Genomic DNA, 27,810 nt, shown 5'->3' with positions numbered 1-27,810 from the left:
GGCCAGAGCAGGGCTGTGGGTCAGCGTGGCCAGAGCGGGGCCATGGGTCAGCAGGGCCATGGGTCAGCGTGGTCAGAGCAGGGCTGTGGGTCAGAATGGCCGGAGCAGGGCTGTGGGTCAACGCGGCCTGAGCAGGGCTGCGGGTCAGAATGGCCAGAGCAGGGCTGTGGGTCAGCAGGGCCGTGGGTCAGCGTGGCCAGAGCCGGGCCGTGGGTCAGCCTGTCCAGCGCTGCCCTGCGGCCGGAGCCCCCGGCCCTGCACACGGGTGGTCACTGCTGCTGTCCAGCAGTGGCAGCGAGGCACGGCCTGGGCTGCTGCAGCCCTCGGCCCTCTGCCCTCATTAGGGGCAGGCTTGGGCCAACAAGGAGGCGTGTTATAGTCCAGTCAGAGCAGCAAAAAATAAGCCTGTGTGCTGGAATAGCCTGAGCCTCTTAAAATATTTTGTACACACCCTTCATGCCCCATTAGTACCATTGTTTTGTTCAGTCAGCATGTGGTACAGCCCTTCTTGTACTCTGCAAAACACATCATTTTCCAAAATGTTGTTGTACTCTGTGGTTTCCGTTATAATAAAAATATGCAAACAATTGCTATCCAAAGAAAACTAACTGCCATTTAATTTTTAAATCCTCCTCCTTCTCCTTTCACTGATTTCCGCAGTTTTTCCTTGGTAGTATCCAAATTTTGGGGAGAAAGGAAAGCTGAAGGCAGAAGTGTTTACAGAAAGGAGGATTTCTGCCCCTCCACAACTACAAAAGAAACATTTGTTGCCTCAGATAACTCCTAAACAAACTGCTGCCAAAACAATTAGTGTTATTTTTCTATTATCCTCCTATTTGAGAGTAAATAGCCATTTCATGAATATGTTAATTATCTGGTCGGTGCAGAAGATAAGTGGATGTCGTATCTTCACAAATGATGATAACTCTTCTATTGTATACAAAAATTTCCAACAAAGATTTTTCCCAAGTATTCGGGGTCAGGTGGCTGCAGTTAAACTGCTCACAACTGGATCTTCTGCTTTCATAAGTTAAAGATTTAGCAAAGATTGAACAATTCAGTAAATTAAGGTTTTTTTCTTTTTTTTTTAAGGAAAAAGCAGGCAGCTAAGCAATAAGAACCAAATCCTTACAACAGCTGAGCTTTTAAATTGTGTTGTATTTCTGTATTAAGTTTTAAAGCCTAACAGAGAGGTTCAGGGGAAAAAGTCAGTTGTGTAAGTAGTGCAAGGTCGTATGTCTGTGTACTATTAAATACATGGTATTTTTAGAGGTAAATACAGTATTATTCTATTTAAATTGGGCTGTTTGCAGGACAGAAATTATTCGTGAATTTTTTGTCAGTAAAAACTGCAAGTTACTAGATAGATATGTTTGTTTATGTTTTAAATCATCCAAATATTTATTTTAATGATACTGTGCTTATTTGGGCTCTGGAGAAGCAGCAAAGTGCTGATTTTCCTTTTGGAGATGTGTACATGTGTACATTTAGGAGGAAAAATTCAATATTCTGCAAAGTTGAATGCGCCATTGTGCCAGATAATTAAAATGTAAATTTAAGTATCTATGCCTGCTTTGTGATTTTTTTAATACTTTTAAGTTAGTTGTCTTTTAAAACATGTGGTCAGCTGTTGTATTCACATATGGTCAAATGATCAAAGTCTGAACTCCTCTCTAATTGTCCCCTGCTGCTTGTCTGCTCTGTCCATGATCAAGGCCTCAGCAGGTGATAAGAAAGGCATGAGAACAGGCTGGAAGGAGAATGAACTACTGAGGGGCCCAAGCTGAAAGAAATAAAGACTTCCAGTACATCACCCTGACAGTAAAGAACCAAGAAAAAGTGAAGTCTGGTTAGTTCTTATTTTTTCTTTCTTTCTCGCCCTTTTTCCCCCTTGCTCACAAATCTGCATATATTTTTTAAACAGCAGAATGCAAATAGGGTCGTCTCTGTGTATTCTCAGCTCATATAAAAGGCAGAACCAAACAGCCTTCTGCAGACATGTTTATTTACTTGTGAGGAGGAGGAAGCTGCTAAGTCACACAGTTTATAGTATTTCACATGTTTGTGGAAATCATTGCAATTCTTTTCACTTGTGCTTGTCATTGTTTGCCTGGAGTTCACTTTGCCAGATGGTGCTTTATTGTCACTGGTGTCCACACCTCACTCTTGCATCACTTCAAGACCAAATGGTGTGAAGAGCTTTAATACTTAGAGGATTTAGTAAAAGTAAATCCACACTTTGTGGAAGGTTCATTCTCAGCTATTCAAGCAGGTCTAGCACTGATTCAGAGAGGGAGTAGCTGACCCCAGGAGTGAAGAAAGGGTGAAATAAATGGATTGTCTTTGCCACTCCTGTTTGTCCCCTGCTCTCTTGCAGTCAAAACGCTGATAGAAAATTAAGGATCAATATTAGATTTAGAATAAAGAATTAACAGTTAAAGAAAGGAAGGTGCATTGTCAGATTCTCTTCTCCTCCCCCCAGTCAGTGTAGAAAACAGTTGGCTGCATTTGTAAAGCTAAATTTCTTAGGCTTGCAGTAATGTATTTGTATGCATCGTGTTTTTGGAACCACGTGAGGATTAATTTTTTACATGAATTTGCATGCAAATAGAGTACTCCCTTTTGGCTTCGGCAGAGTCGTTTCTTAATGTTTGCAAACACTGTCGCTCAGATGCAAGAAGTGCCATTGCCCCATTTTACAGATGAGGAGACAGTGGCTGGCTGAGAAAGAAGTGAGTACTGCTCAGACTGTCATTCAAACGTGGGGGTTTTGGGCAGTCTATATTTCATTATTTAAAACAGGACTGAGTGCCTATTTCTCTATTTTTGCAGGTAACCGAAGTCTATGTGCCCAAGTGACTACAGCAGTAAGACTGGACAGAGAGTGTGTGTCTCTGCATGGACAAGGGAGTATTTTAGCAGGAGGCAGATGTGAGAGGATTTAGAGGATGTTATAGAAAAATCCGTGTAGTGCTTAGGCTGTTACATGGCTGCTGTAAAACAGCAAACAGGTTAGAGGCTATAACCACGAGGAAAGAGCACGCATCACAGCTGCAGCCCCCTCTGCAAGGAGGCAGAGCTGTGTTCAGTGCCCCAGGTTTTTTCTGGGGTCAGCTCCAGAGGGTTCTCCTTGTGGGCCATGCGGGTTTTAGGAAGGACAATTCCTGTAGCAGGTTTGTGGTGGAAGGGGAGACTGATGCACAGGGAGGGTGGTGGAGAAAGAGGATTATGATCATGTCTCTGCATGGGGCAAAGGGTGGGAGAGACTCGAAACAAAGGGTTTGGGACATTTTGAGCGTGGAGATCTGTGGCAAGGAGGGCCCCAGTCCTGCTGGGGGTCTGCTGAGTAGTGTCTGCCTCAGCAGTGACCCATGGAAGGGAAGCTCCCCTTGGGGTGTCAGCACTTCCCTCCCTCCCTCCTGTGCTCCCTTGTGGAGCAGGGCTGGTTCCGCTTGGCCATGCCCAGCGCCTCCCTGAGCCGGGCTGGCGAGCCCAAGTGCCAGCACAGGCTGAGCGTGGCAGAGCTGCTGCTCGGGGTGCCACGGTCAGCACAGAGGCTGCCATGGTCAGCACAGGGGCTGCCGTGGTCGGCACAGGGGCTGCCGTGGTCGGCACAGGGGCTGCCGTGGTCAGCACAGGGGCTGCCGTGGTCAGCACAGGGGCTGCCATGGTCAGCACAGGGGCTGCCAAGCCAGGGCACGGCACGGGGTGCACCAATGAGCTTGAGACAGCCAGAGCAGGGACTTAGCTGAGCACTGGGAGCTCACCCGTGCCTGCTTAGGGTGTCTCGCACATCCCATGTACTGCAAGCTCCATCCCCTGTGGGGGGATGTACAGCCCTTCTGTCAGGATTTGCCATGCCCTAATGACCTTCCTGTAAATATTTATTGTCCAGAACATCCAGAAGTAGGAAATATCTCCTGTGATGGCAGGCACACAGTGGGAACAGAGCAGCCAAATTTAACCAGCTTACACATGGTATCTTCTGCCATTTGGTCCTCTGTTTCCTTCAGAATAAAACTGGCAGTGCCCAGAGAGAGCTGTTGAGAGTCACCTTTGCACCTGGAACATTCTGAGCTGGTGCGGCCTGTCTACCTTCAACACACTTGAGATATTTATTTTTTTTATAGAGAATTCCCAGCCTTGTCTGTGAATTCTGTTTCCTGACTGGTTTTTTTTGGTTGAAAATGTGGATTTTATGTTTACAACAATAGCCTTCAGTAATACATTGAATTCCAAAATTGGAAATGTTGAGAAGCAATGAATGGAAATGCTTTTTATGTAATACTGCATTAACTTTGCAGACTTAAATGGTTCAGTGAGGAGTTACTGGTCACAAGTAGCTGTGAATAAACTCACGTATTCTTGTTTTCATATTGGTTCAGGTCCCTTTCCTGGCAGAAGCTGGTCTTTCTGCGAGTCCATGGAAAGTTCTTGAGCAGAGAGCTCTCCATGCCTGCTGCTGCTAACAGGTAGTATCATGCTGTTTTCTTGGAAAATGCATTTGGATGCTATTTTCTAGAATAAACAAGCTTAAGTGGCCAAGAAATAAAATAGATTCCTCCCACTTCTCTCCTTCCCCCATGTGCTCATAATAAGTGGCTGAAGTGAAAAAAAAGGTAAGTGGTTGATTTTCACTCCTGCAAATGGTCAAGAAAATTACAGAGCCAGCAAAATCAATTTTCAGGTTTAATAGTCCACAAGCCCAAGGAATTCTGTGCAGTACTCCCTGGGGTCTGGGTAGGTGTTTAATCTCTGAAGTTCTATACAGAGGAGGCATGTTGAAAACAAGAAGTTTTTGGTGGGGTCACGTGCTCCAGGAGGTTTGGGATCAACAGGAGGTGCGTGGTCTGTTTGCTCTCACAGTGGCTTTGGGCAGCAGCTCTGACCAGTGGCTTTGGTGGGAGGGGTGAGGTGCTCCTGAGGCTGGCTTTATATTGCTGTGTGAGGAGCTGAAGGGGACAGGTCCCCGCTCTCCTCCATGGCATCCTTATGTAGGAAGAAGGATTTGGTTTATTGCTTTGCCTGCCTGTTGTGAGAGCTCTCTGCAATAACAGATTTTTGAGGAAGCACCCTTGGGCTAAGCAGGGCAGGCCCTGTGTGCCGTGGGATTTATTTCCTGCAGGATGTGATCCTGTGAGAGGCTCCTCCAGGCTGGACTGGGGTGGCAGTGTGAGCCCACCCTGTCCCTGCACGGTGCCTCCAACTGACCACAGAGAAGGGGTGATGGCTTTGGATGGCATTGTGAGGCAGAGGAAAGCAGGAGGCTTTAGCAGAGACTCCTGTGAGGATTTTGGCTGGTGGAGGGAGAAAGGACCTTTCTGCACTGTGGGTCAAGTGGTGGGGTAATGAGGAGAAGAGCCCTGATGTGCAGAAATGCTGCCTGTCAGAATGAATACTCTGCAAATCTACTTAAAAGTGATTTTCTGTGTGCCACCTTGAAATTCATCTGGCAATTAAATGATAAGGTTAATATGTTACATGCATGGAGGCCAGAAAATTTGGAGGTAGTGTTGCCATAGCAACTGTATCTCTGCCCTCCTGGGCACAGGCATCCCTGTGGGGTCAGCCAGGGCACGGTGCTGGGGGTGGGAAATGCCGCCAGCGTGGTAGCAAAGGGGTGGGAAAAGTCATAAAAATGTAAAAATAAACCCAACTCTTTGATCTCGTTGTGTGCTGTCGGTGGAAGAGCAGTAAAAGGTGAAGCTCCTCTCCATTGTGTGTGTCAGAGGGAGCACTGCAGCCTGCCTCGGGGTGTGCCAGGGAGCTGTGCCTTCGGGAGGGCTCAGTGCTGCTGCAGCTGCTCTGCTCTCCGGGGCTGCTGCATTCACTGGGAAAAGGTGCCTCCAGTGCAGTTCCTGTGTCCTCCTGCGGCTCCTGCGGCTAAAATCCCAGTGCACAAAGAAGACACCCTCTCCAAAGAGCATATACTCCAACAGTCAAATACACTCAAATAATACCGTGCCTTGAAGGGAACCCAGAAGGGCTCTCTTGCTCTTCCACTAATTTTGAAGCCATTTAATTTACGTCCGAGAACTACGGAGCGCTTGCTTTTGCACACAGGTGTGTTTGTGAGCGCTGGGATTGGTGCCACGTGGCTGTGCATCCCTTTGGGAGGTGGCGGCTGAAGCTCTGCTCTCTCCCCTGGGCCTGTGACCAGGAGCAGCAGGGTGCTGTCACCACTGGGGACCATGAGTCCTCCTTCCTCATGTCTGCAGTGTCACTGCCTGGCACTCCAGCGTGTCCAGGTTTCGTTAGTGCGGATGATTTTAGGCTCTTAAAACCCCTGTGGTGAATGGTGTAGCTTCTCTTAACTACAAAACATAAAAGCATTTTTGTGGCCAAATCAGAAATGATGAGTTGGCTTTCCCTGCTTTAATGAACTAAGTGTTCAAACCTCAGTAGCGTTGCAGAGATTGTGATTCTTGTTTCAGTCTCCAAGCTTCACTCCTGAGTGATCTCTGGGTCTATTGTTTTGCCTTTGAGAAATGGTTTCATTTTCTGTTGCTATCTTTTCAGAGTAGGTCTGTGCTTAGGTATTACCACAAAAAAACAGGTAATCTTCTAAACTGAAAAAAATGTCAGCTGGTTGCTGGCAGATACCTCTCATCTGGGAAAGGCTCTTGGCTCATATGCTGGTTTTCCCTGCTGAGATAAAGCGAGCAACTGGAGCAAATGAAGCACTTAAGAAGTGTGTTAGAGCTTCTCCCCATAGTATGCAAACGAACTGCAAATAATCTGTGTTCCTGCAGGAAGTCCTTTATGAAAAGCAAAGGGATGGAAAAGGAAATGGAGGCCTTGGCACTGGTGAGTTTATTTACATGGAGGGCACTGTGTGTTTGCTGTGTGGTTGGGCTATGATAACAGAAGTCTGCTTTCCCTGCAATGTTGTGGCTCTCAGAGGGAGGAGATGAAAGACCTAGAATGATAAAATGGTGCATCTCAGGGCATTTTATTTTATATTAAAGCCTTCTTTTTTTTTTTTTCTTTTCAGCAAATGCATACCAAATGCCAGAGGGAAAGCCTGTTGTGTTACCAGAGTAATGCCAAAAGATGCACAGAGATCATGCGATTGTGTTATTGTATTGAGATGTCATCCTAATATCACTTTGGTTTATTTGAATAAATCCATGTATTTGCCATAAGAATCTGACATAAGGAACCTCACAAAGGTACATGATGACCATGCCCTGAAAGGCAGTGTTTATGGAGAAAGTGCTTTCTATGCGCCGTTGTTCAATGTTGAAACAGGTTTCTTCAATTTACATTCTTTTATTTTAAGGGTACATAATAACTTGCTGTAGCTTTGGAAACTCGGGGCAGATATAACTTAAGTAGATTTATCTAACTACACACAATGCTTTGCTGTTGGATGCAGCAGTAGTTGCCATAGCAACTGCAGGATCCCAAATTGTTATGATACCCCCAAGAAACAGGTTGTCTTTTGGAAGAACTGCAAGCAGTTTAACTTTATACTACAGTAGCCATAGCTTTAGGGGATAAATGATGTCTCCAAATGTATGCTTCTCTCCATGTGGGATCTTCATGGTTTATTTCAATTATGACATTTTTTCACTTTGCTGTAATTTTTTTTGGTCATAATTATTTTTTTTTCTGAGCTGAAGGGATAGAATATGTTTTAAACTGCTCATCATTATTAGTTCTGTATACCATGATAGTGTCTAATGACTCTTACAAACTTTGAGATCTTCTTGCCACTACTTAAAAAGAGAAAAAAACCAGGGAGAAGGTCAGTGGCATTTTTTTCCCTCCGGTTGTTTTGTCATCAAATAATATATCTCAAATGGAGATGGACATACCTTCCTAACAGCCATGACCAAGGCACTGTCCCTGCTTCGCAGGTGGGTGAATTGTTCCACTGAGGAGGCAACAGAGTCTGAAGATGACTCTGTTGATAGGTGGGACTGGGTCTCATGAGTGGTTAGGAGAATCGTGAACCAAGTCCCTGCAAGCAAAATTTTTCATGGGAGGTGACAAAATAAAGCTTGGATTTTCTTGAAGCCATGTCCTGCTCCTGCAGACAAATGAGTATAAATAACCAGCTGTATCAGGGGTAGTTCACTTGTGTATAGTATTTGGCCCAGATGGTTTATTTTTGTGATTCCAGATTTATTTTCTTTCTTTTCTTTTAGAAAGGTCATGGTAATGTTTCCCAGCTCCTGAGAGAGTTGGAATTGTTGAGCCTGGAGAAGAGAAGGCTCCAGGAGACCTTAGAGTCTCTTCCAGTGCTGAAAGAGCTGGAGAGGGGCTTTTCAGAAGGCAGGTGACAGGGAAAGGGGAAATGGCTTCCAGCTGCCAGAGGGCTGGGTGAGATGGAATTTTGGGAAGAAAGTCTTCCCTGTGAGGGACAGGCTGCTCAGAGAGGCTGGCTGCCCCTTCCCTGTGGGTGTGCAAGGCCAGGCTGATGGAGCTCTGAACAGCCTGGGATAGTGAAAGCTGTCCCTGCCCATGGCAGGGGCTTGGAACGAGATGATCCCTAAAGTCCCTTCCAACCTAAAGCATTCTGTGGTTCTGTGAAGTCATGTTATACATCAGTTGGGGAACTAAAATGTGTCTGTGAAAATAGAAGGGATCAAGAGAGTTTCTCTGTTCCTATTAATAGCACATGCAGGGGATCTGCACACATTCAGGTTAACTCTTAATGGGTTCATGTTCTTAGGATTTGTTACTTGGTTTGTGAGGCCAAAGAATCTTAGTTGTGCTGCAGGATGTCAGGGAATGCATTGGAACGAAACAAAATGGTTTTGTCCTCAGACCACTTGCAAAGTGAGCCCAAGACAAGGGGTGGCAGATAGGGGTGTGTGAGGAGGCTGGTCTGTGGATGTCTCTCAGGAAAGATGCTGTTGAAGTGCTGACAAGCTGTTTGTTTGCATGGTGGTTCAGGAGCTTTGAAGGCTGGCTTGAAGACAAACAACAAAGGCACTTTGGAGGTGGCTGTTGGGAGCTCTTCCTTGCAGGAGTGGCAGCAGGGGGAAAGCACAGAAGGGATTTTGTTGGAAAGCACAGAGTGTAGGCTAGGGACATGTTGGGGAGCAGAAACTCTGTGTAAAACAGACCTTTATCAGCTCTTCCTCTTATTAATCAAAGTTGCTGCGAGGAGGAATCTGTGGGTCTCTCCCAGAGGCGGCTGCATTTTGAAAAACTCAGAAAGATGGTATTACTGGCTGCAGTTGGGCTTTCCCAGTCTTGCTCCCTGATAAAGCCCTGTGTTGTGTGAGTGGCTGGCTCTTTTCCTTCTGCAGGGAAAGGGCTGGGATGCCATCCCTGCTGGGAGCAGCTCAACCAGGGACCTGTGCCAGGGCCTCGACTGCCAGCAGCAGCACTTAACCAAAGTGGCAGTGACTTGTGGAAAGGTGTGTGCTCAAAAGCAGCCACCTTCTGGGTGAGTCCAGGTGGTATCTGTGGCCTGGGAATTCTGACACCTAGCTGTGCATCTTTACAAGGAGTTTGTATGTCTTTGCCAGCCTTAAGTGCTCAAAATTCATGAGTTATACCTCAAAAAGTTCATGAGGATGGGTTTTTTCCCCTTTTTAAAAATTTTTTTGGATGTGTTGTCATATTTATGAGCTTTTTGGTCCAGCTGTGTTGCCTATTTCAAGGTTTTATTTGCAACTGAGAATTGGAAGCTTATTTTTATGGTACATGTTCTTTTTTTGTGCAGAGCCTAGATTTGGGTGAGTGACATGGCTGCAGGTTCTGAGGCTTCCTGGAAGCACCAGCTGCTGCAAGACTGGGCATGGAACTGCAGGAGTGTGCAGTGCTGCTGGTACAAGGAGGCCTTTTCATCCAGATCCTTTTGGGTCTCGTGGGTATAAAATGGGGCTGAATTAGTCTTTTCTTCCCTCCTGATGTTTGGCTGGGTGGGAGGCTGATTCCTGATAGGTTTTAGTACAGTGTTTGAAAACATAATTTCTCACAGTTTTACATGTAATTTGTCCATATTATTACTATAATATGGGTTTTATTCCTCTTGAGGCTGTACAAGTCTTCAGGATACTCTTAATATGTATGGTGGGAAATGGGCTATTTGCAAATTAGTAACAAACTATAATAATTACTTTGCTTTCCCCTTGAAATGCTAATCTGAAGCTTTGATGACCACAAAATTCCCATGTAAAGCCACACAGACCTTCAGCTGCATTTGTTGGATCTATTTAGATCCCTGCTTGGTGTCTAAAAGAGGCAATAACTCTACGAACATTTCTGGCCACTTCCTCCCACACATTGCTTGCTGTGGCTCCTGTCTGCTTGGATATCTATATACAGCACAACTGTAGGTGTGAGTTTTTGTGGTTTGACCTGTTTCCATAAGTTAAAGTTGCTAAGGATGGCCACAATGATAATTTAATAGGAAATGCTGAGCTAGTGGTGAACTTTCTAGAAATATCTGCAATGAAAATATTGAGCGTTTGAAAATTCATGGGAAAAAATATACATTTTGAGGACTTGAAGACATGAAAGGAAAAAGAGTTTGTAAACTAGGTCTAATCTTGACCAGTGTTGTAGAAATTAATGTTTGTGGTAATACAAAAACTCACAATGTACAATTCTTGAAGTGATTCCATCCTGTCCACTCTAAGTCCAGGCATCTGTTTGACTCTTCTTCCTCATGGACTACCCTGGTGCCATCTCTTGAAGGCAACTGGAAGACCTCAGGTCCAGCTCTGTCTCACAGCATCTCCAAAGATTTCCTCCTCTGCTCTGAAAGCACAATACCAGTGCAGACAGGCTGAGTCCAAGGCATCCTCCTCAGCAGCCCTTTTCTGTGGGTGGAGGAAATGTCAGTGAAATGTAATGTGTTGGCTTCTCCTGGAGCATGTTTGGTGAGCTGGTTATGTGAGTGGCCTCTCCTGTGTCTTTTAAAGCTGGTGGCTGAATTATCTTTGCTTTCTCCTAATCCCTTTGAAAAATTTGAGTAGATTCTCTTTTGACAGCAGCCACTGCTGCTGCTGTTTCTCTAGCAGAAAGCCATGTCAGTATCCCTGTTCTTGTTTCTGGCTCTGCCACCTGGATGGAACTGGTGGGCAAGGTGTAACTGGGAGGAAGGAGCAAAGGAGAACAGCCGTGAGGAGAGCCGTGCCATGCTGCACCCTCTTTCATTGCTTTGGCTGAGCTAAGAGCTGCAAGGGCCACGCAAACATCACTGTGCCAGGGGTTTTCACCCCTTGCTCTGTGTTTACCATCTGCTAGGAGAAGCCCTTGTGAGGATGGAGATGCTGCTGTGTGAGCCAGAGCAGCCCTGGGGACGGGGATGCTCCGCGTCGGTTCCAGCCTTGTCACCCTCCCAGGAAAGCAAGCAGGGAATAAAGGTCACACGAGAAGGTGAGGGTATCATCTTAAAGAGAGCCTCTGCCACACAGGATTGTCTCGTGCAGTGCTGCTGAGCATCTTGGAAAGCAGACCAATAGCATTAGGGTGGAGGAATTCCCACTGCATCCCCCTCCTGCAGCCCCCTCACCTCGGCCTGAGATCAAACAGGCAGCAGCAGTGCAGCCTTCTGCGTGCATGAGAACAGAGCCTGTGCAGGAGGCTGCCACAAGGGAAAGCTGCTCTCTGAAGATGCTTGAAAAATAAACAGTGGCACATCAGCACAGTGTGAGGTGGCTACCTGGGTCTGGAGAAACCATGTGTGCCTGGGGTGGTGAGAGCCTGCCTTCCCTTCCTCTTGAATGGTAAGGACTTCATTTCCATGTGCTTACCAGACCTGGGGCAGCATTTCTAGGAAAGGCAGTTTGGTAGAGGGAGAGGCTGCATGCAGTGTGGTGCTTTAGGGATTGCTTTCTGTCTTCTGAAGGCTGAAATGCCCCAGCACAAACCATCTTGCAGTGTGCCCTGAGGAGCAGGACATTGATGAGATGTGCCAGCAGCGTTTTCTTACCTTGAACATGTGATGGAAAAGAGTGGGAGAGCTCGAGGTTTTTCTGTCCCCAAATTCTTGGCATTAGCTTGACCTCTTTCTGCACCTGACAAAATCTCTCAGTGGGCTGGTTTTAGTGTAACAAGGTGATCGTAGAAGAGACCAAAGTGGTGAACAGTCCCTGAAAGACACGCTGCTGTGTGCCCGGTGCCTGACAGGATGTGTGCAGGGCTGTGTTTTCCCCTTGCTCTGTCTGGGTTTCCCAGGAAGCTGTTTTGCTGCACGTCTGGTGCTGCTGACCCACCGCATGGGAAGCCTTGAGTAATCCCACACTGCTCTGAGCATGTTTGAGAAGTTCTGTATGACAAGATCGCTGAGTGTCCTGCCCTTTGCTCTGCCCCCTCTCGTGTTTGTCACATCTAATAATGGACAGAAATGTGGTGTGTGCCACTGAACACGGGGAATTTGTTTGTATTCCATGTTTGCCACAGCCTTTTAATTTGAGGAGGGAGCGTGGGAGCAGGGAATGGCTAAGAACACTTTGGTAGCTCTCTGCTGTAGGCTAGGTACAGTTCTTAGGGAGTGATGTGAACTTGAGCTGAAGTGTTGGGTTTAGAGTGGCAGTGGTGTCTGGAGGGGCAGTGCTAAGTGCTTTAAAAGTGCTGTATCTGTTTCAGGGCTTGGTGAAGGGTGGTGAGATAAGCTGCTGTCTGTGCTCCCTTATCTGGATGGGGGTGTCAGGCGCTGCAGTTTCCAAGGAGGATGTTGCCACATTTTATTTTGCAAGGGAAGTGCTGTGGAAAGATCACTCAGGCTGTCTGCAGCCCCAGCCCAGGCGGGCGCTCATTCACACTCTGAGCTGTACTTGTGCTGCTGCCAGGTGCTGGACTGCCCTGCTGCAGCCAAAGAGGCCTTTTGTCCCTGACCTCCGTGTTGGTACATCTTGGGCTTGATCCTTGCAGAGATCCATCCAGTTAGGTAACAATAATAAGGTGTAAAAGAGCAGGAGAATCCTTGTGAAATCCTGATGGTTTTTCCATGCTTACATATTTGGTTGTTGAATGTGTGTATCTGGCCCTAATTTCTGCGCACATGCTTTCTGTTCCTAGATGTAGCAGATGTTGTTCCAGCAACCACCTCTCATGTTTTCTCCCTCCTCCTTTTTATTCCTTTCTTGCATGTTCAAAACATGGTGAGTAAGGACGCTGTTGTTAGGTTGAAGACTTCAACTGTCTTTATTGCCTAGTCCAAGGGAAAATGGGGCTCGTATAGCTGGGATGGTAGCAGGAGAGGAAGAAATTACTTCTCATGAAAATATTTGTCTATCCTCTATTCCCTCCTTGGCCTGTATAAAAGGCAAATAAAGTCCCTGATATATCAGAAAGGCACCTGCCTTGTTCTGTAGACTTTGTAAGTGTGAGATCTTAAATGAGAGATGGAAGTTAGGTGAATTGTGCCACTAGGATAACATTTTTGAGAAGCGTCTGGTTCAGGATTGTACAATGTCTAGCATGGATGCTTCCTGGGACAATTCCCCATCCAAGGCTTGGTTCCATTTACTTTATGTCATGCCCCTTCCAGGAGCATATTGCAGAGATTTCTGAGATGGTGACAATCAGACAAGAGTGGGAGTGTGGAGCCGAGAGCTCTGTCAGCGAGACACTGCACCCAAGTGAAGGAGCCCAGCTGACAGGGTGATTCCACTGCTGCTGGCGCCTGGCATTTCCAGGGGGAGCATCCTCTGGGGTGGCCGAGGGCAGGATACAGGCCAGGATTAGTGCTGCTCATGGGGAAAGCCTGACGGTTACCTATTATCCAGAATATTTTAATAGTATCTTTAGGGTATTTTTTTCTGACACACACATTTTTGGATGACTGCTCTTGTCTTTATTTATGTTTTCATAAGCATTCCCAATATCCTTCTCACTTCCAACTGGGAAATTGAAATACAGCAAGCTTTTATTTATTTATTTGTTTGTTTGTTTTTTATTTTGCATCATGTGGTTGTTGTGGGCTTTGTTATTTCTTCTGCTGCACTTTGTGTGCCAATAACTTCTGAAGTCAAGCAGTGTAATTCCAAAAAGGAAGAAACAGAAAAACACCACACAAAAGCACCAAAAATATATGGGAAAAGCCACCTATTTTACAGTGTCCATGAACATCTGCTAATGCGACATTTGCCATGTGGGTGGGGAAATTTGTAGGGAAAGGAATGTCATTCATGGTCTAAGATAGGTATTGCAAGTAACTTCGCTTTCATTGTCAGAGCTGCCAGGCTCAGGCACAAGCTTCTGCTCTGGGCCAGCCTTAGTCAGGGATAATCTGCCTTCACTTCAAACTGAGATTCTTTTTCTTTTTTTCTGGATGATGTAATTTTTTTTTTTTTCTCTTTAAAAATTGGATCATTATTTTGGAATTTAAAGCCTTTCAGTAAAGGGCGAGGGGAGGGAAGTTTGAAGCTGTGAGGGTGCTGAGGCGCTGGAACATGCTGGCCTGAGAGGCTGAGCCATCCCTGGAAGCGTTGGAGGCCAGGGGGCTGCAAGGTGAATATTTGTCACAGCCTGTGCAGAGCAGAGCCCTGTGTGACCCAGGTCACTTGGAGGGGAGAGAGCTGCTGCCACATCTGCTCTCTGCTTTGAGTGCATGGTGTCCAGTTCTGACACCAATACATGAGAACATTCACTCTGTGGGCTTTGGTGTTACCAGCAAAATGTGTCAGGCGCTTTGTGGTAAGATGATGTTGTTTTGACAAAATTTGTGGGTTTTTTCAAACTGTGCTTTTTCTGCTCAATGTTTCTGTGCCCTGTGGATGCACATGGATTATACTCTGTAAAATTATTCTAATGTTAAGTAGAGTGTGGATGGGATGAGCAAAGAAAGACTTTGAAGCAGTGTGTTGCAAGCTCATCAAAAGCCTGGTAAAGTGTCCATTTAAAAAAAATGAGGTAAACTGTAGACATTTTATTCCAATTTGGGATGAAACTATCAACATTTTAACATTTTCCATGGTGGCTGGAAAGTCTTGTAGACCAAATAAAATGGCCTAAGTATGATGGCATTGTTACTTTGGTAGGAAGGGAAAGAAAATTAACATTAAATCAAATTTATTTATTACTTCTAAGACCTGATGATCTAGTGCATCATCAAAAGGAACTTGGAGAAAGACCTCTTACATAAAATTAACTCTCTGAATCTGTTTCTTACCAGTAGTTTGGGGTAGTGAAGCCACTACATGAGGGTGGCTCTTAGCAGCCAGTTCCCATGTCCTGGCTTGATTGCATTGCTAATTGGGGTGCAAGAATGGGACAGCCTTTCCCAGGGAGTTGTGTGAGACCTTTGTGCACCTTTTTCTCTATAATACACTTCACCCTTTCGAAAAGTAGTGGTTTGGTTTTTTTTTGAGGAAATATGGGTTTTTGGTTTGCATTTTGAAACTTGTCTTCTCTTCCAAAGGAAAACTTGGCACTGTGAACCTGCTAACTCCAGCAGGCATCCAACACATGCTTTGGAGAAGGTGATTATTCCCTGCCATTGGGGCAGGTGTCTTTTCCTGTGAAGATTTTGATACCATTAAGGAGTGATGTCCTGAAGGGGTTTGTATTTTTAGCAGCTGTGATTTATGTCCTGCAGGCTCTCTTTAAATCATGCCTCAAAGAGGGATAGGTTATTTTACAGAGAAACCCATAAAGTAATGTATGCTTCTGGTGTGACTTTCTTTAAAGCTGTGCATTAATTCCTGAGGACTGAGGTCAGCCTGCCTGTGCTGAGGTCTGCAGAATGACATTTCCATAGGGGGCTTATTTCATGCTGATGTGAGAAGCAGGAAGTAATATTTACCATATGAAGATACATAGTACTATTAATAATAATGATAACAGCCAATTAATACTTATGCAGTGCATTTTAAAAATGATTATTTTTTTCTTTGTCTTAGAGTGCTTAAGAAGACCTCCAATCTATAGAAAAAGTAATGGAAGTGTTAATGAGAATTCAGGTTTTGTGGGGCTCAGTATCAGCCTCTGGTACATGTACAAACCATTTGCTGGAAAGCTGCTGGCTTTGGGGTTCTTGCTTTTGACCTGGCAATGTCCTTGCTCTGCTGCTCTGGAGACGCCTCTGCAGGGTGGGGAGGCCTCTGGGTTTTCCTGTGTCTCCTCAGCCTCTGTGGGCAGCGGTGCAGATCAGAGAGTGCAGAGGAGGTGGCTGATGTGTGACTTCACTGAAATGTTTCCTCCACTCCCCAGTACCCATGCAATGTCAGAATTTCCAGCTCTGCAGTCTGCCCAGGACAGAAAGCTGCTTCTGTGGTGAAGGTTTGTAGGTGAGTTACAGACACCAAAGCTTCTGTGGTGAAGGTTGGTAGGTGAGTTACAGACACCAAAGCTTCTGTGGTGAAGGTTGGTAGGTGAGTTACAGACACCAAAGCTTAGTGATGAGTCCTTCTCAGCAGCGTTACCCGGGTGGTTCTGATCTGGCCAGCAGAACTCAGTTCTTTATGGGTTTAAGAAAATGGTGATGTGTCTCTGATGGTAAGACACTTATGGAGGAGTCTAAGAAGGCTGTAATTTTTTTCATGTGTAACTATGGAGGCATGCTTTGATATCAGAAAATTGCTTTATAAATGAAGTTGTAAGAAACATTTAAATGTCAAGTATCCTTCATCTTGTTCATTCAAGCGCAGAATATTTATGAGGATACTGTTAATAAAGCATCTTTGCCTCTCTGACAGACACTGGACTTAGGCAGGGTGTTTGACAGTGGAAAAGACTAAGAAAGTGAGAAAAGGACGTTTTCAATGAGTTACTTTGAATTTCTCTAGCATGCCCTTTTCTTTTAAGGGTTTTGTGAATTGCTCTGGCAATTTGCTAAGTATTAAAGGGAACAATGAACAGGGCCCTCTTTTTACAAAGACAAAGAAACAAAGATTTGAAGATTTTTCAGTTTGCTTCAAAAATAGCTTGATGAAGATGGACATTATAGCAAATGAAATATTTAACTAGAGTGACCCTCACTGAAGTGATGTCAAGGGTAGTAAGTAATACAATTGTCACATTGTATGTAATCACTCCTTTGTAAGCTACTGAGGCGCAATTATTTTAAGTAAATTGAAATGTCTAATAGGGACAATGCTGTTTTTCTTCAGCTAAAAATAGTAACATGAAATACTTATTTAATCTTTAAAATGTTTCAGGCTTTTAACACCAAGACTGGATAATTTCACTCTTTTGGTTTTGGTTTTATTCTTTCTAGCTAGTGTCTTTGCTCTGAAACTTTCTCAGAATACAAGTATTTACCAGTTTCCTCTAAAACAATGAAGTTATTAACCACTTAAGTTGATTATCTCCCTGAAAAGATTAAAGAGATTTCATTTTTTGAATGGCACTCTTGAGGTTTGGCCCAAGGGTTTGTGATTTGGAGTAGCTGCAAAATTGTTATAAGAAATATGACTCAAGAAAAAGCTTCTAAAATAGCCCCAGATCCAGGAAGCAGTTTCAGGTCCTGAGTTTCTGTTACTGATGCAGACAGCCAGCGCTGCACTCCCTGTCCTGGAGTGGCAGTGTGGTCTCTGCACAGCCCTTGGGCGCCCCTTGCCCCTCCAGGAGTGCGTCAGGAAAGCGTCAGGCAGGTGCCCCACGAGTCAGCACAGCCAGGCGTGGCTGTGAGAGCCCCTGAGAAGATGCTGCTGGTGGGGCCTCCCCCTCCAGACCTGCTCTTTTTAGGCCGCTGTCTCTGCCCCCTTTGGATGAGATTTGCAGGAGCTGAGCCTCAACACCTCTTCTCTCAGAGCTCTGGGCTCTACTGTTATATGTGGCATCCCAAATCCTTTATCTTTAACCCTGATGTTCCACTGGATTATTGTATTTCAGCCTTTGAAAGATTTTCTCTTTTCCTCAAACATGCACAAAAATATTGTTGAAAGTTCTACTCATTGTCAAGGCTATTGGTGCTTCCAGTTTGCTGCCAGGGGTGCAGCACAGAACTATTTTAGATGGATCAAGGAACTTGCCCAATTACTGGTTAATTTTCTCCTTAGATGTTCAAAGACGAGTCCTCTTGTAGTACGTCAGCATAATTTAAAAATATTTTTCTTAATTATTCTAAAGCTCTGTTTGCTTATAAAGCTGTTGCTACCCTTTTGAATCCAATTATTTATTAGTAATATGTTTAACACGTGTTCTTGAGGGAACCAAGCCCTGTAAGTCGGACACTGACTGGTGTTTTGGTGTTGGTCTATTGCCCAGTGTCAGTGCCTGTGAAACTGCCTGAAAACTCTTACAGTAAATTTCCTGAATATACCCACAGAGGGCTGGAAAACAATGTTGTGTCGCAGATGGATTTACCAGGGTCTAACCCATCACACTGCCCTCCTCCCTTTGGCAGCGGGAATCAGAACTTTGACCTGTGACTAAAAGAAAGAAACATCACTGCCTGAACTTCAAAAAAAGGAAAATCTTAGTGACAATCTTCATAGCATTTGATAGTTTCTTTGCTCAGGGCCCCATCACCAGTGCAGAGGTGCAGTGCCAGTCTGCAAATCAAGTTCTGTCGCCCCAGCAGAGTCCCTTGATGTCCGCCATGTGAAGGAAGGACAGGAGCTGCTGCGTGTGCTCAGTGGAAGAGATTTCCCCGTAAGGATCTCGGGGAACGTGTGGAGCAGCAGCCCTCCTGAACCCTTGCCCTTGCACGGTGGCCCTGTTGTGATTGTGTTTTAAGTTACACGAGCCTGCAGCTCAGGAGGAGCCCCTTCCCTGACGAGTACTGAGCTGGCAGCTTCTGAGCCTGCGGAATCAGAGGCGAGGCTGGTGCTGAGTGCCCAGAGTGGAGTGTGTGCTCTTTACCTGTGCACTGCCTGTGGCAGCCCCTCAGGAGGGGCTGGGGGCTTTGTGGGACTGGCTACAAAGGCCGTGCCTGACCCTGATGAGCTTAACAAAGCCAGATCCTCTGGTACCTTAGTGTGACCCTGGTTTAACAGGGCACTTCTAAGCCCTGCCATCCTGGTTCTGACAATGTCCTGACTAATCACATTAACCCCAAATCTCAAGCTTATTCTTTCTCCTCATAGGTAAAGAATACAATTTTTCCTGTGAGAGATTATTTTCCAATACTCATTTATGGGCATGAGTGGAATAACTACAACCAGTTACAGTTTCATCAGAGAGATGAGCTCTTAAGGTGGAAATTGTTAGAGAGCAGTATCATTTGATTGAAGGGCAATATATGCTGCTAGGTTCTGAGCTTTTCCCAAAAGAAATCGAAAACTTGTCAGATTTCAGCCTGGATCCTTATTTATCCAGATGGAAGGCTCAGTCTTATGCTGCCAAAGATTTTGCAAGCTTTTCTTACAAGCATATTAAAACCCTGGTGTTGCCATATTTCATTTGGCAATAGTTGTCCTTTGCCTCTCTTCTGGATAATATTTAGCTTTATCATAATCATTATTAGTTGCTACGGTTCTGCTGGGAGCACTAGTTTGCATTTAATTACAGCCCACTTGCAGATAGCCTGTGTGGCCCTGGTTCAGCAAACGCTTGCAGCAGGTGTGTCATTTTAAAGCCCGTGAACGAGCCCATTGAGGTTCCGTGTGGCCCTGGGACATTGTGTGCCTGCATGCCCTGGCTGCAGGAGCCCTGGGCCAGTGGCCGTGCAGAGGGGCTGCTGCTGCTACAGCTGTGAGCTGAGGCTGCCAGTGCCACCCCTGTCATATCTCAGCTTATCACCTGGAATGGCTCTGAAACTGCACCTGGCAGCCCACTGGCTTTAGATAGAACTCGAGGACTTTTGGATTTCTTAGAAAGAACAACAGCTTTTTGTCAGCTGAAGACAAAGTAGAACCCTCTATCTTGCACGCTTCCTTGGCTCAGTACAAATTTTAGCAACATTCTCTATACTAGAAGTAAAACTTGGCTGAATGACCTACCAGACAGCAGGATATGCCAGGCACATTCACAATACTGTATAATTTAATTGGCTAGTTGGAAATGCATAATAAAATACAGGGTGTTTGAGTTATTACTTAGCTGCCTATGTAATTACTTCTGTTTAATATTTAATTGTGTTGATCTTTCTGTCTTGTCTTTGTTCCACACAGAAAATAGATCCCCCTTTTTGTCTATTCACAGGCATTGGGCTACTGGGTAGAGGGCTTTGCAGCTAATCTTCCTGATTGTTCAAATGTCACCGTAAAATATTTAGCATCTTGATAACTCCAAAGCTATCAAAACAGATTGGTTGGTAACAATTAAAATTATGCTAACATCACTAAAACAGATATAACGGAGTGATGCTTGTTAAGCACTTAATGATCCCTTTCTCCAAGGAATTCCATTTCAATTTCTTTATGCTGCCTGATTGCTTTACTGCATCCTGCAGGTTCTGTGCACTGCTGCTCTGTGTAATACATATTCAAACCCTCCTCTGAGCTCTCATCGTGCCAATCAAGGATGCAAATGGAGTCTGTATGACTGTGTGATCAGAATTTCTTTGCTTGTTTGCAAGCCCGTAAATAATGGAGTGAATAAGGATCTGATGTGTAACAGTATAAAAGTAATCAGACCTTGTATCTGGCATCCAGTAAACATTAGTATGGCCCTGATCCAGCCACTGCTGTAATCAATGGGAGGCTTTATTGACTTTAATGGGAGTTGAATTAGGCCTTGTCTGAGGCTTGAAAATTCAGCTGCAGCTCTTGGGGCCGGTCCTTGGCCGGTGTAACCTGGCTTTGTGCTCCTGGGGATGAGGCAGCTGATGTGCCTGGCCCTGCCCTGGGCTGTGTCACCCTCACACCCTGCAGCTCTCTGTGCCAGGCCAGCCCTGGGCTCTGCTTCCTTCAGCTCTCCACCTACGAGCTCACAGGGCTTGAAGTGTGTCATTATCTTTAGAAAAACCTTCTACTCGAAAGGAGTTCTAATAATCATTATTTTGAACTTTAGGTTTTTATATTTTCATTGTTTGTAAAGGAACAATATCTATTCCTTTTGCTTTACTTTGGCTGCAAGGGGAAAATGAGCCTAATTAGCAAAAGCAAAAATAAACTAAGTTGGTCAGAAAAGCAGATCTTGCAAATTTGATGACCTTCCCTTGCAAATGCTGATATGAAAAAGGATAAAGATTTTATGAAATGTCCTTGCTTTGGAGTTTTGTAGGGATGAATGGGTAGAGAAGACAGTAGCTGTGTGTGGATGAAAGGCTTTTAGAATGTAACTTTGTGGATCATCTATACTATGAACCACTTAGAACTGTGATACCCTTGCTGTTTCTCAAGTACTACAATGAGTATAAAAGGCTTTGTAAAATTCTTTGAGCTGATTCTTATTCTGGCCTCTCTGCTTTGAAAGGATATGGAAAATACATCGTTTGGGAAGTCTTCTGGCCAGCTGAGCTCTCCAAGGATAAGCTTGAAAACATGCTAGATTGATGTTCTGGAGCAGCTCCAAGAAAGCTTGGCCAGTGTGTGATGGCAACTGCGCCTACCCCGAAATTCAGGGAGGGAAACGTGTGCTTGCCTCTGGGTTGTGTGTGTTTCTAGGCTCACTCCTCAGCAGGGACAAGCAGCACAGCTGCTGTTTCCTCCAGCAGGGTGAGGTGATTCATGCCAGCTGAAAGTCTGGGTCTCCACATCCTTGCGCCAGCACAGGCACCCCTGGCTGGCTTTTGCTGAGGTTGTTTCCCCTCGGGTCAGTGTTATTTCCAGCAAAGGCAGTGGAAGCAGCTTGGATGTTGGTTTTTCAGCAGCAGATCTGCGCTGTGTGCGGGGCAGTTCCTGGCTGTGGGGAGGCAGGGGACAGCCCTGAGGGTGGTGGCAGCTCCATGGCTCTGGTGCTCAGCCTGGGGCTGGGCAGGGCCAGGGCTCGGCCGGGTGGGTGCCCACGGGACACTGTGCTCTGTGCTCTGGGCCCCAGCTCCCCTGCACCCCACCAGCTGCTCCTTGCTCCTCGCAGACTGTGTGCTCCTTTGGGAGACAGCGCTTGCTGAGGCTGGGGTGCCTGTATGGCTCCTGACTTGTGTACGAAGAATCTCCTTCCAAAAGGTCTGAAAACGTCTCCAAGTTTTAAGATTCATTTCAGAAATCCCACTTCAGTCTGGCATTGAACATTGCTATGAATAAATGCTCTGCTGCTCCAGTTTTCAACAAAAGGGCTCCTTTGCCTGGCACTACCAGGCTTATTCTCCTTTTCAGACCTAAGTTTGAAAACAGGAGGTTCTGCTAGTCTTTACAGGGTTTAATTTCTCTTTTGTTTTATAAAATCCTGTCTTTGGAAATGAGTTCCATAATAACCCCATTTTTAAAAAAATGGTGTTTGCCACTTAGCTGTTTTCCATTTGGAGGTGTTTTATTTAACACTAGATTAAAGCAAGAAGGCAAGTGAATTCTATTTTCCTATTTTCCTGTGTTCTGTATTCATAGGCTTTAACATCTGCCCTCCATCCCCTTCCTGTGATCATGCAACATCAAACCATGCAGGAATAAGTCAGGGTTGATCTTTCTGCCATGCTATGCTCTCCTTGAACATTTGACTGAAAAGTATTTGTTTGTAAATGCTACCACTGCTTTTTGTTTTGTCTGTAGTGACTTTGGAGTTGCACCTTTTCTCTTATGTTTAAGAGTTCCAGTTCATGGTGATATTTAAGAAAGAACTCCGCCAAAACACAGAAGAATTGAAGGCCAGTCATCAGAGGGGAAGAATATAGCCTGACAAGTCTACAGAGTAAATAAGATTGTAGAGCTGTTTCACTTCATTTCAATTAAATATCTATGCATTCTCACCCACTTGTGTTCTGCAGCTTTGCTGGTGAGTAGAAGGATTTCTTCAGTGATGTTGTTTACTTTTTGATCATTCATATTTGAGCTTACAAATTGCTTGAAAGCAACTTAACATTTTGCATGGAAATTTCACACAGTTGAAGGTTTTTCTGTGCTGGAGAGAATGTGAACAGAATTTACATTTGTTGATTTTAAAGTCCTAGAGTGTGGAAGCCTCCAGAACTGCCCATTGCCAATGTGTGGAGCAGTTCCTCTGCTTGTCTACCCTCTCATTTTCCCCATTGTTTTTTTCCTAGCCAGATATTTGGTTGCCTCGCCTCTATTTCCTGCAGAGTTCATTCTCTCTCTGCCGCGGGCTGGCAGTGTGTGCCTGGGGCTGTGCTGGCAGCCCTGGTGCCCGGGGAGCCGGGCGCTGCTGTGCCCAGGGTTCGGCGCAGGGACCTTGCCCTGGTCGTGCCCGTGTGCCATTGGCAGCGAGGGCAGCAGGGCTGGGTGCTCCTGCTGCTGGGCTGGCCTGGGGGCGAGCCCTGGGCACAGCACAGCCTGCCGGTAATGCAGAATATGAGATGGACAAGCATGGCATGATTAGGAGCCTGTGAGAAGCTGTTTTTCACAGCCGCTCCTGGTGTGTTGAGATTAAATGTCCTGTCACACTGGGCGTGTGTACACTTCCAGGCAGGAGCTGACCTCTCCAGTGGCTGTAATTAGAAACAATTTTCAGATTTCTATGATGAGTTCTATTTCACAGTGTGCACATACAGTCCACCCAGAGAAGAAGTTTTTTTTGCAAATTGAGCTTGTTCTCTCAAATGCAACTATATCTACAGATGTCTTCAGAATACCTTGCACTGTCTGTGAGAGCTGTAAAATAACTGCAAGATTATAAATTCACCTTTTTGCAATTATTAAATATGCTTGACTCATTCCAGCCTGTTGCTGTGGAGATAGGTACAATATAGGAACCTTGGCACTATGACAGGCAATTAAAATACCAAGATGTTTAGCCATGTATGAGTATTTTCACACAGTGAGACCTCGAAGCTTAGCCCGCTGCTGACATTGTTAGTTATTGAACCAGTTGCATGAGATGAGGTTGACAGGTGTAATTATATATTTCTATGGTGATTATGTATGGCCTGTCATAGAGACCAACGTGCCTGTAACTGCCCTCAATAAATGATTACTCATTTAGTAATCATTTATTGAGTGAAGTATTGGAGTTGGCACGCCGTTTACAAGGGAAGGAAATGGAAAACAAAACAGAAGGACATTTTGAAATATAATTGATTCATTAAACCATTTACCAATGCTTCATTTTAGTGCATGGAAATATATCTTTCTGTATTTCCTACAGATGTCACAGTTATTTAAGGATATTCTTGCACCCTGACTTTAACAAAAGAATAAAACTCATGCAGTGAGTTCATGAGAAGCTGGGTCTGAGGTCTTTAGCGGCCTCACCCTGGGAGAAGTTATGGAGCTCACTGGAACTGTCTGAATATGGGACCATTTAAAAATATTTGGCTTACTTGTTAAAAGAGTGCAAAATCTTTCAAAATAACCCCCTTTCTTTGCAAACACATCTGTACAATCATCTTCTTTGTAGTAGCTGCTCTTCAAAATGTGTTAAAAATTATACAAATATTTTTGGAATTCATTGAAGTGGACTTGGGCCATTGCTGGAATTCCTTATTCATTTTCCAGATAAAAATTTTCTGTGTAGTAAACATCACTCAAAACTTTGCTCTGTTATTTCCCATGTAGTTCTCCCTGGTGTTTGTGCCACTCTGATGATAGGAGTGAAAAGTCTCTGCTTCTCAAAGTGAGAGGAGGCTGAGAGAAATGAAATATTGCTCTCAGTTTGTTAAGAGGTCCTTGGACCTGGTGGAAGTCAAGCAAAAAGTTTGACTTATTTTCCTTAGCCACGTCTCTCTGCAATACAACTATTACCTTATTCACAGAAGTTTCAATGTCTAAGATAGTTATGGGCTGGGGTTATTTGCTGGTGTTTTTGTTTAGTTTTGGGGGTTTTTTTGTTTGTTTGAAGTAAAAGAGTAGCAGCTTTTAGTGACTGCTTTAACAAAAAGAGCCCACTGTATTTTGGAGAAAAACAGGATCTGTGAATTCTCTGGTCTTCTAGGATAGACTGAAAAACGCAATAGGAATTTGTGGATATAAATAATAAAAAACCCAATTTCCCCTCATTTTTTAGGATACAAAAAGAGGCTTTTACATAAAACTTTCATTATGTGCTTAATTAACCATCAGAATTTTTAATCTGTTTTTAACCAAAAGCTGTTTCTCACAGCTTTTGTGATAGATATGAGATGATATCTATGAGATAGAGAGAAGGAAAGCATAGAGATGGTGGGGATGTGGCCAAATGATGAATATTTAGAAGACTGTCCTTTGGAATCAGTAATTAAACTAAGTTCAAATGCCAAAATGTGGATGCAAACCTAAACTTGGAAAGTTTCATCACAAGGTTTGGAAGAACCTTTTTTCCCCAGTCTCATCTGCTTAGAACACAGTGGTTTCCATTAGGAAGCATTTGGGTTAATATCTGGCTTTCTAATCATGTGCTTGGAAAGACAGCTTTTGTTGCTTTTCCAGACAACTTCCCAAGCATGCAGTAAAATGGGTGCTGTTCCAAAAAAAATATCCTGAATAAAGTGATGTCTGGTGAATTGCATTTTGGTCTTTCTATCACTAAGATAGAGTTTGAGGACTTTTCTTTTTTTTTTTTTTTTTTTTTTTTTAATTTTCTTGTAGTGAAGTTCCATTCAAGTAGAAGAATATTTGATGTTGGAAGAGGTCTCTGGAGATCATCTCATCCAACATCCCTGCTCAGGGAGGGTAAATTGGAGCAGGTTGCCCAGGATCATGTTCAGTGCGTTTGTAATATCCCCAAGGATGAGGAGAGTTCTCTTGTTTAGGTGTCCTGTTCCAGTGATCAATCACTCTTACATAAAGGTTTCTTATGTTTAAATGATATTTGCTGTATTTTGGACATTGCTGTATTTGAAAGACACTGCCTGTCTTTTTTCACTAGACACCATGGAGAAGAGTCTGGCTCTGTCCTTTGCTCCTCTCATCCATTTATAAAAACAGGTGAGATCCCAGTTCTCTCTGCTTTTTTGGTCAGATGCTCCCTTGCAGTCTCTGGGACAATATGGAGGAGAAATACCCATCTTCTCTGTGCCTGAGAAATCTGTTTTTAAGGGGTCTGGGGCCCTGTGCTGGGGAGCTGCTGGTGCCCTTCAGGGGAGGGAGCCCTTTGGAGCTGCCTGCACAGGCAGGGTGGGATCAGCCCTGGGCAGAGAGGATGGGGGGCTCCAGGGCCCTGAGGGGCACCCCAGCATTTACAGTCAGGAGCAGCCATGGGCTCTGATGGGGCTCCCTGGCACTGTGCTCATCCCAAGCAGGAGCAGCCATGGGCTCTGATGGCGCTCCCTGGCACTCCTGGCACTGTGCTCGTCCCAAGCAGGAGCAGCCATGGGCTCTGATGGGGCTCCCTGGCACTGTGCTCATCCCAAGCAGGAGCAGCCATGGGCTCTGATGGCGCTCCCTGGCACTCCTGGCACTGTGCTCGTCCCAAGCAGGAGCAGCCATGGGCTCTGATGGGGCTCCCTGGCACTGTGCTCATCCCAGTCAGGAGCAGCCATGGGCTCTGATGGGGCTCCCTGGCACTGTGCTCATCCCAAGCAGGAGCAGCCATGGGCTCTGATGGCGCTCCCTGGCACTCCTGGCACTGTGCTCGTCCCAAGCAGGAGCAGCCATGGGATATAATGGAGCTCCCTGGCACTCCTGGCACTGTGCTCATCCCAAGCAGGAGCAGCCATGGGATATAATGGAGCTCCCTGGCACTCCTGGCACTGTGCTCATCCCAAGCAGGAGCAGCCATGGGCTCTGATGGCGCTCCCTGGCACTGTGCTCATCCCCTGGCTCCAGCGCTGTGCCTGGCCCGCTGCTCCCTCCCTGCCTCTTCCCACGGGGATGCACACCTCATGCCCAGAGAGGGGTGGTGTATTTATCTAATCTCGAGCTTTAATGCCCTCCTGGATGGCCCTCAAACCAGCCAGGCTCTGAGAGAGGACAGGAAATGGAGCACAAGCCTTCAGGGGCCAGCCAGGACCACACACCCCTCGCTGTCATCACAGTAGCGACATTTTCTCAGGATAGGATATGAGCAAAGGGCAGAATTTGCTTTTCCCTTGTACACTTTCTATTTTCATACACAATTTATTTCTGACTTTAATGTCATTCTCTGTTTTTTATTCCAGCCTTGACCACGTCGCTCCAACTGTTCCCATAACTCCCATTGCTGATGTTCTAACATGATGCAGCCATAAACTGGATCTTTCTTTTCTTTTTATGTACTTTTTAATTATCTAAAGGCTAAACTTTTGACTGCCACTTCTCATTTGCACGCTGGATTTGGGGTTAGAAAACAAGTTTGCTTATTTAATATTTGCTTTGATTTGGTGATTAGTCTTTGCTCTTAATTATTTTTACCATTTCCACATGAGTGATCAGGAAATTAACAGCTGTCTCACACTTTCAGCAAGTTAAAAACAGCCTATCGTATTTCCTTATTGACGTTTTACTTGCCCCGTGCAGAATGTTTTAAGATGCTGCTTCTCTTGAGTTTCCCACCTCACAGCTTGAGTAATGCCACAGCTTTTAAAAATGTTTCCCTTTTGACTTGCCAAGGCCATGAAGACAAGTAAAGTCATCCAGCATAAAAGGTGTATGTGAACAAAACATGAGTGGAAGGTGTGGGTCAAGTTACAGTCCAAACAAGAATATTAGAAGCAGTTTTGGAGACTGAGGAGACCGGTCCTGTGGCACACGTCTGCAGTGAGAAATACTGCCATCCTGGGATTCTGTGTGGTGTTTACACACTCATAGCAAATCCTCTTTAAAAAGTAAAAATAAATGGATTGCTGCTCCTTTTTCCACTGATGTTTTCCTTTTATCTTTTCATTCCTTTTCAAATTGGTAATGATTGTAAATCACTCCTTGCCACAGAAAGTGCTTTTTCTCCAAGAGCAGTTATTTGATTCCTGTAATCTTATTTATTAGTTAAATTCAATAAGTGCCCAACCTATGCTCTAAATGCCTTTTAAAAATACACTAATAAACAGCTCTTGATTGCTTTTTGATTGAA

The 27,810-nt window shown here is 44.9% G+C and overlaps 1 long non-coding RNA gene across 5 annotated transcripts in view; it reads left to right on the top strand.

Annotated features, from left to right (window-relative positions):
* Positions 1-27,810, top strand: part of LOC135447682 (uncharacterized) — a 76,466-nt gene extending 48,656 nt beyond the window's left edge. Inside the window, exons 2-9 of one of the 5 annotated variants that reach the window (XR_010440237.1) lie at positions 1,716-1,849; positions 2,636-2,732; positions 2,833-2,884; positions 4,386-4,472; positions 4,600-4,619; positions 22,482-22,668; positions 25,693-25,751; positions 26,924-27,810. This is a non-coding gene — a long non-coding RNA (uncharacterized LOC135447682). Of the gene's footprint in view, positions 1-1,715; positions 1,850-2,635; positions 2,733-2,832; positions 2,885-4,385; positions 4,473-4,599; positions 4,620-22,445; positions 22,669-25,692; positions 25,752-26,923 lie in introns of all 5 variants that reach the window. The other 4 variants (XR_010440235.1, XR_010440239.1, XR_010440238.1 and 1 more) reach the window with 4 other exon arrangements.

This window comes from Zonotrichia leucophrys, chromosome 4A, assembly GCF_028769735.1.
Source record: "Zonotrichia leucophrys gambelii isolate GWCS_2022_RI chromosome 4A, RI_Zleu_2.0, whole genome shotgun sequence".
NCBI lineage: Eukaryota > Metazoa > Chordata > Aves > Passeriformes > Passerellidae > Zonotrichia > Zonotrichia leucophrys.
This window is presented reverse-complemented; position numbering and strand designations above follow the sequence as displayed.